The sequence below is a fragment of the Oryx dammah genome, unplaced genomic scaffold, assembly GCF_014754425.2.
Source record: "Oryx dammah isolate SB20612 unplaced genomic scaffold, SCBI_Odam_1.1 HiC_scaffold_3, whole genome shotgun sequence".
Lineage (NCBI taxonomy): Eukaryota > Metazoa > Chordata > Mammalia > Artiodactyla > Bovidae > Oryx > Oryx dammah.
The window spans coordinates 89,484,370-89,496,805 of NW_024070187.1; the positions used below are offsets into that span (position 1 = coordinate 89,484,370).

At 42.4% G+C, this 12,436-nt stretch overlaps 1 protein-coding gene across 6 annotated transcripts in view; it reads right to left on the reverse strand.

Annotated features, from left to right (window-relative positions):
- The window catches only part of G3BP2 (G3BP stress granule assembly factor 2), an 86,746-nt gene that overhangs the window by 33,262 nt on the left and 41,048 nt on the right, over positions 1-12,436 (reverse strand). For 2 of the 6 annotated variants that reach the window (XM_040237093.1, XM_040237088.1), the window contains exon 1: positions 3,715-3,987. The exons of 3 other annotated variants lie outside the window; for them this stretch is intronic. The gene's annotated coding sequence lies outside the window, so the exon portion shown is untranslated. Of the gene's footprint in view, positions 1-3,519; positions 3,988-12,436 lie in introns of those variants that run through there. One more of the 6 variants, XM_040237089.1, reaches the window with a different exon arrangement.

Genomic DNA, 12,436 nt, shown 5'->3' on the forward strand with positions numbered 1-12,436 from the left:
GTAACACTCATTCTTAACAGCTAACCCCATATTAAAATAGAAACCTTTGGAACTACCAAAGGGTCTCTATTTAAAATGACTTTACCAATCAAAACAGCAATGGTTATCTAATCTGAAAGCAGCAACCTTCAATTTGTTGTGGCACACCATGGAATGAAAGCATCATAAACAAGATCTAAGCACCAGTCACAGAAATGAGAGATAGTTGTGGATTAAGCCTTTTCTTTCCAAGGGCCCCAAAGGTAAGGAGGTGAGTTTTTAAGTTCAGAAGGTATTAAAAGTGACCAAGCATTAAAGTAGAAATGTTGCCCCACAAAAATTAGTGTGTATTTATATTATGCTTTAAGGTAACCTTAAACAAGTAACCTACACATCCCTTTACCTCCTTGAGACAGATAGGCTAATAGCTTCATTTATAGAAAAGGAAGCCACAATGTTAAGAGCCTAAGGAAAGGAGTTCAAAGTCCCTCAGTTATGAGAGAGAGCATTTGAAATCAGGTCTCCTCCCTAGGACAGTGATGTTTTCATTATATCTGTTTAAGAACTACCACTTTTGAAGACCATCCAAGGATGCAAGAATATTAAAAAAAAATTTAAAGTCCAACTGTTAGTTTATTTGATACTGTAGGGAGAAGTTAAAAGACAGAAGACAGTAACATAAAAGGAAATCCACAACAGTCATCCCAACATACCTACACTATCAACGTAGGGTAAAACATCTAGAATTTAAAAGATAAAAACAAGCTGAGGGACAGCCATTAAGAAACTGATTACACTGCTGCTGAAGCCAGTCCAGAGTTCCAGAAGATGGAACTTGTTTGTTCTGTCAGCTTTTAAATGTTTCCCAGTGGACAGAGTCATGTCTGTCAATTAAATTCTACTGAATTTAAGTTCAGGAACAACCCTCTAGTTTGTAATTATCAAAATTAGCCTTGAAAAGGGGTCATTCCTCACCTCCATAGCTACTCAGTATAAAATATGAGGGCAAAAGTCTTATTTAAAGCAATCAAGGGAAGAATTTTCAATCCTGATAATGGGCAATTAACAACAATAATTCTTCAGGACAAGGAAACTGTTAACCTAAAGATACTACTGGTATTTGTATATTTTCAGTAACTGATAAGGACGTTTTCATTAAGTGAATTGTGGGTAATGAAAATAACCTACTACCAACAGTGCCAATACTATTCAAACTCAAGAGCTGTCTGGTAGCAATTCTCCTCACCTACTAACTACTCACTCACTTGACTACCAAATTAAAGACATTTACTTCTCCTTCCATTTTTGATCCCTATCCACCCCACAAGCAGTCTAGTTCTTTCCTCTTTCCTCAGTTCAGTTCAGTTGCTCAGTCGTGTCCGACTATTTGCGACCCCATGAATTGAGGCACTCCAGGACTCCCCGTCCATCACCAACTCCCAGAGTTCACTCAGACTCACGTCCATCGAGTCAGTGATGCCATCCAGCCATCTCATGCTGTCGTCCCCTTCTCCTCCTGCCCCCAATCCCTCCCAGCATCAGAGTCTTTTCCAATGAGTCAACTCTTCGCATGAGGTGGCCAAAGTATTGGAGTTGCAGCTTTAGCATCATTCCTTCCAAAGAACACGCAGGGCTGATCTCCTTCAGAATGGGCTGGTTGGATCTCACTGCAGTCCAAGGGACTCTCAAGAGTCTTCTTCAACACCACAGGTTCAAAAACATCAATCCTTCGGCGCTCAGCTTTCTTCACAGTCCAACTCTCACATCCATACATGACCACTGGAAAAACCATAGCCTTGACTAGACGGACCTTTGTTGGCAAACTAATGTCTCTGCTTTTCAATATGCTATCTATATTTCAACCCCTAAATATTCAACAACTTGAACTATAATAGCTCCTAAATAGAAAGAAATCCATTTGAGGTCCTTATCCTCCCTTCAATTCCTTGCTAACTTTTCAGAATTAAACAGCCTCAAGAGATGAAATCATAACACGTTTACTCATGAAGGTGAAGTCGCTCAGTCGTGTCCGACTCCTTGCGACCCCGTGGAGTGTAGCCCACCAGGCTCCTCCATCTAGGGGATTCTCCAGGCAAGAATACTGGAGTGCATTGCCTTTTCATTTCCTTCTCCAGAGGATCTCCCCGACCCAGAGATCGAACCCAGGTCTCCCGCATTGGAGGCAGACCCTTTAACCTCTGAGCCACCAGGGAAGGAGGTAATCCCAAATACTATAGCTAATCCCAAATATTTAACGGGAAATTAATATCACCAAAGAAACAACACATTTCAGTTTAAACGAATCATACAGTCTACTTTCTGAGACCAGGAATTTTGGACATCAAAAGGACCACTGGATACTAACAGGGCCAAATGTTTACTCTGAAACTTTGTTCACATGCCTAAGGCTATATTAACTGCCAAATATGGAGCTAGACAAGGAATTCCCATTTTCTTCCCCTCTAATGTAGGAGGCTTCCCCAAACTGAAGTTAATGTTTCACGAATCCAGGTACACGCAATGCTAACATTTGAAAGACTAGTACGAGGTGCTAAAGCATTTCGACACAAGTTATTATCACAATAATCATATGGGGGGCAAGACGGAATAACTTTGCTATTATTCCAGCTTCGGTGCACGTGTGTGGTTTTGTTTGTGTTTTGATCTTTAACACAGCAAAGGCACTGACCCTCCCCCCGCCCAAAAAATTCTGTTAAGAAATTAGGCATACCTTGGAGGAACAAAAAATTGATCTATGCGGAAAATTGTAGCTGCAATCTACACTCGCCCCAAAGCGGCACAGGGCCATCTTAAGAAATCTGCCTTTAGAGATGCAGGTAAAATTCGATCAGATTCAACTAACAAAATTAACACAACCTAGGGACGCTATGTTCCTCCCCTTGACTATCCTTCCCACTCTCCCCAAGAAAGAGATGGGAGAAAAGAAATAAACCCCCTCCCCAGAGCACGCAAACATCTTTTCTATTCCTGAGTCAGTAAGAGATCGCCTGCATAAAAGGGCACGGAGAAGGAGCACGTTATATATAGCCGGGGTTTCAGAACTCGTTCGGGATAAAACCGAGGGGGGTCAGAGACCGCGGAACACCAGGTACTGGGTAACCAAAGCAGCGGCTGCCTTCAGACCCGGATTCTGTTTCCGTGCAGAGAAATGGTGCCCGGAGGCCGCTACTTTCGCATCTGCGTCGCTTCTGCCTCCGCCGACACAGCCTCTTTTCCCCTCCCCCACGGGCGGGGCGGCAGCGGCGGCCTCCCCGTTCCTGGGGAACCGGGAATAAGAGCCGCAAGAGTCGAGGACGAGAGTTGGGGGCTCCGCACCCGAAAACACCCTCTCCGGCAAGCCCACTCCCCCACATCCCGTCCGAAGCCTCCATCAGCGCGCCTTTGGGAGCCGCTGCGTCCCCTTACCCAGCTCGCCATCTCATCCCCAACCAACCCCGGCCCCACCTGTGCCCTCGGAGCCCTCCGTCCGCACGACGCGCGCCGGTCACCTCCCTGCCCACGCGGCCTCCCATCCCTCACCTGAGAGGAAAGGCTCGGTTTCTCTCACGCACACACCAGCAGCGTAGGCAGCCGGCAAGAACAATGTCTCTCTCGGCCTCAACACCTCCGACACCGGGGCTCACGCACAGAACGGTTGCCGCGAGCCGCTGCGCGCGACGGGAATGTCCCCTTCCGACCACCACACCGACCGCCCTTCCCGGCCCCCGTACACACCTCCAACCAACAGCGGCGGCGGGTACGTCGCGCGGAGGTCAGCGGGAGAGTCGCCGAGGACCGGCTGCAGCGGGTTCTTCTCACTCGCCGCCCCCTCCCTCTGACAAATCTCAAGCCTAGGAAGCCGGAGAGCCGAGAGCTGGGTCCCCTCACAAACACCTCTTCCCGGGCGCCAGGCACTGCGGCGAGCGACAAGGAACACGGACGTCCCGCCCCCTTTGCCACCGCCCCCTCTTATTGTTTTACCCCTGCCGAAAGGGCTGGGGAACCCCCCAGCACGGCTTCAGCCAATCAAGCATCTCCTCCGCGAGCTGGGCCCAACCTTCTCGCGTCCCTCTGCGGAGCACGCGCAGAACGCCGCCGCGCTCACGTACTCTCGCTCCCGGAAAGCCGGGGAACCGGAACCGGCCTGAAGCCGGGGCGAGAGTCCGCTGATTTGACGTCACAAGGAGGCTGCCTTTCTCCGGCCCAAGGCTCGGGCCTCGTCGCCCTTCGAGATCGCGGCGTAACAGGAGCCTGGTGGCTGCAGCGCTGTGCTTTTTGCGCTGTGCCCTTTTGGGGACTGATTTTTCTGGTCCGTTTATATTATTAATGTTAAGGGGGGAGAGAATGTAGTGATTGTTCTTTCTGAACTAGGTATCTGCAGGTTGCTGCTCTAGACGAGCGTAAAATGCAGTCAGTGGCTCTAGCTGCTTGCACCGTAAACTCAGTCTAGGAAATGGAGGTTTTAAAGCTCCACCGAGAAGGGCACATCCGTTCAAACAGGTTTAACGCAACGTACATTATAGGGCCTACTACCTTCTAGGTACTGGGATGTAGAAAAAAATACGACGTGGCCTCCACGGGTGTCCAGGGGGGTTATTTTTCTTTGTGTGCCTGTTCAGTGTTCAGGCGTTGCTACATACATGCTAAGCATTTTATATGCCAAAGCAGAGGAGATATCAGGATTACAGCCCTGTCCTAGATCTAGGCTCAGACTTGGCCCCGGGGGCATAGCTGAGAAAACACTAGACACCGACTCTCATGACCTTGATTCATGGAAAAAGCCAAATCTGCTTACAGTCAAGGAAGCCACTTTGCACCTTAGTTCTGGCAATGTTTCTCAGGGACTATCAAGACAGCTGAGGAATATAGAGGAGCTGAGGAAATGGTGAAAGAAATTAAAGGCAATTAGGAAATGCCCATATACAGACAAAATGTAGGCATACACATTTCAGCAGTTTTCTTCACAATCTTATTAAAGCAATTTAAAGTTTTTTTTTCACGTGTGAAAACTGGTTTACGGGGCAGTGCCAACATTTGAACCTCCAAAATCTACACTTTTAGGTTGCTCATTTTGTTATATGCGAAATATATGGGCTGTCACTTTTATGAAGTGAACTTTGACATGTTTTTCCTTAGAAGTAGCATAATACATTAAATGCAGATTGCCCTTCATATCTAATACTTATGTACCAGCCACTCATCTACTTTGTTTAATCCTCACAATAACCCTATAAAGTAGTTAATATTTTTATGCCCATTTAACACATGAAGAAACTGAGGCTTAGAGAGGTCAAGTAACTTGCCCAAGGTCATAACAGCTGTTGCTCTGGTGGAGCCGGGATTCAAACACAAGCAGTCTGCCTTTTATGTACACTCAGTGACATGCCCTTTACCACAAGCTATTAAATATTCTCATCGTACCAACCTTTCTATTGGTTGACATTTCTGTTTGCAGTTTGAAGCTCTTATGCACAATACTGTTATTCTTCATGTGCTCCGTTGCCAAGTTGTTTCCAACTCTTTGCAATCCCAAGGGCTATAGCCTGCCAGGCTCCTCTGTTCATGGGACTTCCGAGGCAAGAATATTGGAATAGGTTGTTATTTCCTTCCCCAGGGGATCTTCCCCACCCAGGGATCGAACCTGCATCTGGCAGGCAGATTCTTTACCACTGAGCCTCCAGAGAAGCCGTGATTTTTCACCAGGTACAAAAATTTCTCTAGATCTGTGATTATCAGAAATTAACATGCATCAGAATCACCTGGAGAACTTGTTAAAACACACAATGCTGGGTCCCATTCCCAGGGTTTCTAATTCAGCAAGTCTGTGTTGAAGCCTGAAAATCTGAATTTATAACAAGTTACCAGGCGCTGCTTGCTGCTCTAGGAACCACACTTTAAAAACCACTTATCCATGGGAGGGAGGTTCAAGAGGGAGGGGACATATGTATACCCATGGCTGATTCATGTTGAGGTTTGACAGAAAACAAAATTCTGTAAAGCAATTATCCTTCAATTAAAAAATAATTTTTTAAAGAAATAGAAGATTAAAGACAAACGAAAAAAAAGCCACTGATCCACACCATGGGTTGGCAAACATACACTGTTAGAGGCCAGACAGTAAATGTTTTAGGTTTGGAAGCCATAAATGTTCTCTGTTACATATCCAAGCTCATCTGCATTTTAAAATACTTTGAAAATGTTAAAAAAAAATATTCTTAGCTCTGTCCATGTGTGCTCAGTCATGTCTGACTCTTTGCAATCCCCATTGACTGTAGCCCTCAATGCTTCTCTGTCCATAGAATTTTCCAGGCAAGATTACTGGAGTGGGTCGCTATTTCATACTCTAGGAGATCTTCCCGACCCAGGGATCGAACCTCAGTCTCCTGCATTGGCAAGTGGATTCTTTACCACTGTGCCACCTGGAAAACCCATTCTGAGCTCTTAGGCTGTGTAAAAATAGGCCTCAGACAAACCTTGCTCATAGGTTTAGTATATCAGTAGGTGGAGTTATTGGGAAAAATTCCATTATCTTGAATTTTTATTGAAATACCCGAAACTGCTTTCCTAAATCGTTATTTTTACTTCCTAAATGTCTCTCAAGAATGTGACCTTTGAATATCTCTCTGTACTTAGAGCTGCTACCTGGATTCAGGCCCCTTTCATCTTTCCAGAACGATTGCAACAACCTCCTAAGTAATCTCCCTGTCCTACAGAAACAACCTCCATGAAATACTCACTGCTCTTCAGGCAATATGGCAAGGAGACAAGTATAAATGTATTCATTCAATGGCTCAAGTCAAAAACTTCTAAGTTACTCTTGATTCTGTTTTTCTTACACCACACAGCAAATCACAGTAAATTTCTGTTCCCTCTACCTTCTGGTGGCTCAGAGGTTAAAGCGTCTGCCCCCAATGCAGGAGACCTGGGTTTGATCCCTGGGTTGGGAAGATCCTCTGGAGAAGGAAATGGCAACCCACTCCAGTATTCTTGCCTAGAGAATCCCCTGGACGGAGGAGCCTGGTGGGCTACAGTCCACGGGGTCGCAAAGAGTCAGACATGACTGAGCGGCTGCACCTTCACCTTCACCTTAACTACTGTTACTGCTATTATTGTAGTTCATACCACCGTCACCTACTGCAGCAACCTTTTATTTAGTCTTGATGTACTGCTCTTATTTAACTATGGTTTAGCCTCACAGCAACCAGATCCTTTACAGCTATAAATCAGATAACATTCTCAAAACTCTCCAAAGGCAGCACAATAAAATCCCAAGTCCTTACGATGCAAGGTGTCCCTAATTTAGTCCTCACTTACTACTTCCACGTCTTTTCTTACTACTTTTTCTCTCATACACCTCAGTCCTTCCTTTGACACTTTACATTCCCACCCCAGTGTGGGTCTCGAATGTGAACCTTCATCAAAATTCTGTGAAAAATCAAAATAAACTGCATGTACTGATTTCCCAGAGTACACTGAAATACTTCATTCAGGCATTCTAAAAAATAAACTAGGCATGATTTTCCCTTACACAAACTACCCTTCATAGAATTTCAATTAACCCTATACTGCTTAAACAGTCTACTAGCTTGTCTAAACAGTATTTTGGGGCTATTTTGTACTCTATAGTATGTATTTCCTATGTTCTCTTCTAGGTAATTTTTTTATAAATAGTTTATCAGATGGTAACCTACACATTGTCTGGCAGAGTGTCCACTCAGTAATAGCCTATAGGGTTCATTCATTAATTTCGCTATACATTCATTCAGTGGCCACTACCGAGTGCTATCAAGCAAAGACCTAGGCTCAAGATGAGGCAAAAATAAGCATATTGTCTTCAGGAAATTGGGAGGCGGAGGGGAGAGAAAGCGAGAGGAGAAAAGAGAAAAACAAAAAGACAGGGAGAGACAGGAAAAGAGGGAGAGGGAGAGTTAGAGAAAAACAGGAGGGAAGGAGGCAGTGCCAACAGACAGTCCTGTTAAGTGACACTACACCAGGGATATTGAATAGCACTGTGTACTTCACCTTCCTAACCTTCATTGAATTTTTGGATTTATAATTTATTATCTGATATTTTCCCTCTCTTACACACAAACCTTGAAAGTTCCACAAAGAGATACTCCTATTTGCTTCTCCAGTCCAGCACTCGGTACTGGCCCACCGAAAGTGCTCCCTAAATTGCTCCATAAAGTAGCTGACAAAGCCTTGTGAAAGCAGAGAAGGGAGAGCACCACAGTGTTCCTCTTGGACTTCTAGTAGTTTTTATACTTTTGCCCTAATTTCTAAAACAGCTTATGATTTTTATTCTTTCCTGAATAATAATAGTTTTTAGACTGCAGATTTTTCCCTTGCCTATAATTTAGGCAACATCCCAGAGGTTTTATTCATTACTATTATATTCTAAATACAGAAGTGTATATTTCTAGTCTAAATATATAAATATATTCTAAATGAGCTTCCCTGGTGGCTCAGTTGATAAAGAATCTGCTTGCAATGCAGGAGACCTGGGTTCGATCCCTGGGTCAGGAAGATCCCCTGGAGAAGGGAATGACTACCCACTCCAGTATTCTTGCCTGGGAAACCCCATGGACAGAGGAACCTAGTGGACTGCAGTCCATGGAGTCGCAAAGAGTTGGACACAACTGAGCAACTAACACGTATTCTAAATTGTTTGGAAGTATATAGTATCTCTTCTTTGATTCAGTTATGGTTTAGAGAGAGTTGAGATTGTCTAAGCGGTTTGGATTTTTAAACACTTTATTTTTACTTGCTTTAGTGCTTGTAGTCTGTGAGTATGGTGTGTACATTTCTGTGCTTTGTAGAATTTGTTATTTTCCTTTGTGGTTGAAATCTTTTTACTGTCTTTTAATTTATTTTCATCGTTCTAATAGTTTTTACCTTTTTTAACTTTTTATTTTGAAATTATTTCATAGATCTGAAAATTTGCAAAAATAATAAATGGATACCCATCGCCTACATTCCTCAAATGTTAGTATTTACTACATTTGCTTTCTCATTCTCATTAATTTTCTTTGGCTTGTCTCCTATAGGTTGTCAACTCCCTGAGGACACATTTCAATTGTTCCTGCCTCATCCCGTGCATACATAGTACTGTGTTTACACACTGGCACTCAGTGATGGCTCCTGAAGGAACAAATCCAGGAGTATCAAAGAAACCTGCAAGTGGTTATTATGGATACTCCATCAGACAATTGATAGATTGTCATATGATCTCCATCCATAAAAAAGCATCTAGAAGAGGTTCTAGTTGAAATTTTCTTTGGACATGCTTTACCCTAAACACTTTAGTATTATTTCTTAAAAGACTAGGACTTTTCCTTCTATACCCACAATACAGTTATTGAAATCAGGAATTAACATTTATACACTACTATAATCTGAGTGAATGAGTGATAGTCGCTCAGTCATGTCTGACTCTTTGCGACCCCGCCGTCTATAGCCTGTCAGTCTCCTCTGTCCATGGGATTCTCCAGGCAAGAATACTGGAGTGGGTTGCCGTTTCCTTCTCCAGGAGATCTTCCCGACCCAGGGATCAAATATGAGTCTCCTACATAGCAGGCAGATTCTTTACCATCTGAGCCACCAGGGAAGCCTGTAATTTATAGACATTCAGATTTCATCAACTGTCTGATATCAAAAGGAAAAATTGTTTTCTAACCAGGATGCAATTTAGGATTACAAATGAATCTAATTATCATCTGTCACCTTAGTCTTTTGTAGTCTAAAGTAGTTTCTCAGTCTTCTTTCATGACCTTGATATTTTTATTATTTTTAAAAAATATTTATTTATTTGGCTGTACCGAGTCCTAGTTGAAGCATGTGGGATCTAGTTCCCCCACCCAGTGATCAAACCTAGGCCCCCTGCACTGGGAGTACAGGGTCTTAGCCAGTGGACCACCAGGGAAGTCCCATGTCCTTGATACTTTTAAAGAGTGCAGGACAATTATTTTGAAGAATGCCCCTGCATTTGGTAACCTATGTGGTTTCATGGTATTTAGATCTAGGTTACGCATTTTTGGCAAAAATACCAGAGAAGTACTGTTCTGCCCTCAATGCCTGATGGAAGCACGTGATGTTCATGTGTCCTATGACCAGGGATGCTTGCTTTGCTTGGTTAATGCAGTGTCTGAAGGAATTCTCCACTATACAGTTACTATTTTCCCCTTTGTAATCAGTAAGTACCTTGTGTAGGCGACTACTTTGAGATTATATACATATCCCATTTATCATCATACTTTCACCCAGTTTTAGCAGCCATTGATGACTCTTGGCCAGGTCAGCTGTTGTAATAGTGGCTACCTAGTTATGATTTTTCTAATTCTATTGTTCTTTCCACATTGATCAGCTGCATTTCTACCATAGGGAAGACCTTTTCTTCTTCCTCATTTTTAAAAATTCTTTTGTTTATATCAGTGTGAACTCCCAGATTCCTATTTGATAATCCATTACTATTAATGTTTATTTTCGTGCTCACATTACCCCCCCTTGACCAGTGGAAGCCACACCAAGTTAGTTCTCATGTATTATAGATTTTAATTACACATTATTTGGTGCATAAAAATAAACCACTATATCTTTTCAAAAAGTAAAAGAAAACAAAAAGTTACAAAGGCCTAAGAGAAGACAATGGCAAATAGAAAAGAAATTTAGAAATATATAAGTGGCAAAGATGTGATGATTAACTAGGTATGGGAGGTAAGGGAAAAGTTTAGGATAGATTCCTTTGCTGGATTTGTCTGAGTGACAAAAGAACCACCATTAATATTCAGTGAGAAGGGGAATATAGAACCTTGGGTTTCTTCGATCCATATGGGTATATAAAATATTATACTAGCTACTGCATTCAATACTTTCTGATCTTAATGCCACATTAGAAAGATCTCTAACCACTGAATCTAAAGGAGCCCCCCTCACTCTCCATCTCTTTACCCTGCTCTACCTCTGCTGCGATTCATGGGGTCGCAAAGAGTCGGACACGACGGAGTGACTGAACTGAACCGAAATGAACTTCTGTTAATAGCACTTACCATGATCTGACATTCTATTTATTTTTGGTGATTATTTTTTTTCGCCCGTGGCTTGTGGGATCTTAGTTCCCTGACCAGGAAACAAATCCAGGTACTTAGCAGTGACAGTGCAGACTCATAACCACTGGACCACCAGGGAATTCCCAATCCTTTGGTGTATGGCCTCTCCAATGAACCAAGTTCCATAAGGACTCAGATTTTGTCTGCTTTGACCAATGCTATATCTGTGCCACAAAGGAGACATTCAAAATCAATTCATAAATAAATAAACGTGTATGTGTGTGTGTATGGAGGGAGAGAAGCATGGGGGGATAGAAAGAGGGAGAGAGATGGGATCATAATTAACATTGTTTTGCAAGACATTCTCTTTTTTTCTTAACAGTGTAACCGGACATCACTTTATATTGCTGCTGCTGCTGCTAAGTCACTTCAGTCGTGTCCGACTCTGTGCGACCCCAGAGACGGCAGCTCAACAGGCTCCCCCGTCCCTGGGATTCTCCAGGCAAGAACACTGGAGTGGGTTGCCATTTCCTTCTCCAATGCATGAAAGTGAAAAGTGAAAGTGAAGTCACTCAGTCGTGTCCGACTCTTAGTGACCCCATGGACAGGAGCCCACCAGGCTCCTCCATCCATGGGATTTTCCAGGCAAGAGTACTGGAGTGGGGTGCCATTGCACTTTATATTATTAGTACTTAATTCTTTTCAATGGTTCCATAGGTGAGAAATGACATCCTAAGCTTAGAGACTTTAAGCTAAACTACAAAGAAAATTATGAGGATGGAATCAAAATAAATATAAGCTACGTAATAACACATTTCTGCTACAAATGTGAATCAAAAGGACTAATAAACTTCATAAGAAATCAGTATGAAAACCTAACCAATAGACATGAAAAGTATGTTCCATTTATAGAAAAAAAAGGACTTAGCGTCAAACATATATGAAGAGCTGTTAAATGGAAACAATGCAAACCATAAATGGCAAATATTTTTAAACGAAAACATCCGATTTTCAAAAAAAAGATACCCTGGACATTATTGTCGCAAGTAAATATTAATTCATCCTTCTAAAAAAAGTTTAGCAAGACATACTAAAAGCTTTCAGATGTCTATACTTTTTGGGTCAGTAATTCTACTTCTGGGTATTTATTCCTCTGAAGATATGCACCAAGAAATTCATTGTGATATTATTTATTATCATTTAAAAACTGGAGGCATCTTAAATATCCGATAATAGTGAATGGTTAACTATGACACATATCCTTGACACATATACATCAAAAGCTATAGATTTAAATATTTAAGAATATATTTTTAAGTTATATATTTATATTTTAGTATGAAATCAAACATGTTTATGAATCAATCTTAGGCTAAAAAATATAGTTGATACTTTTGGTTGTTATTGTTGTT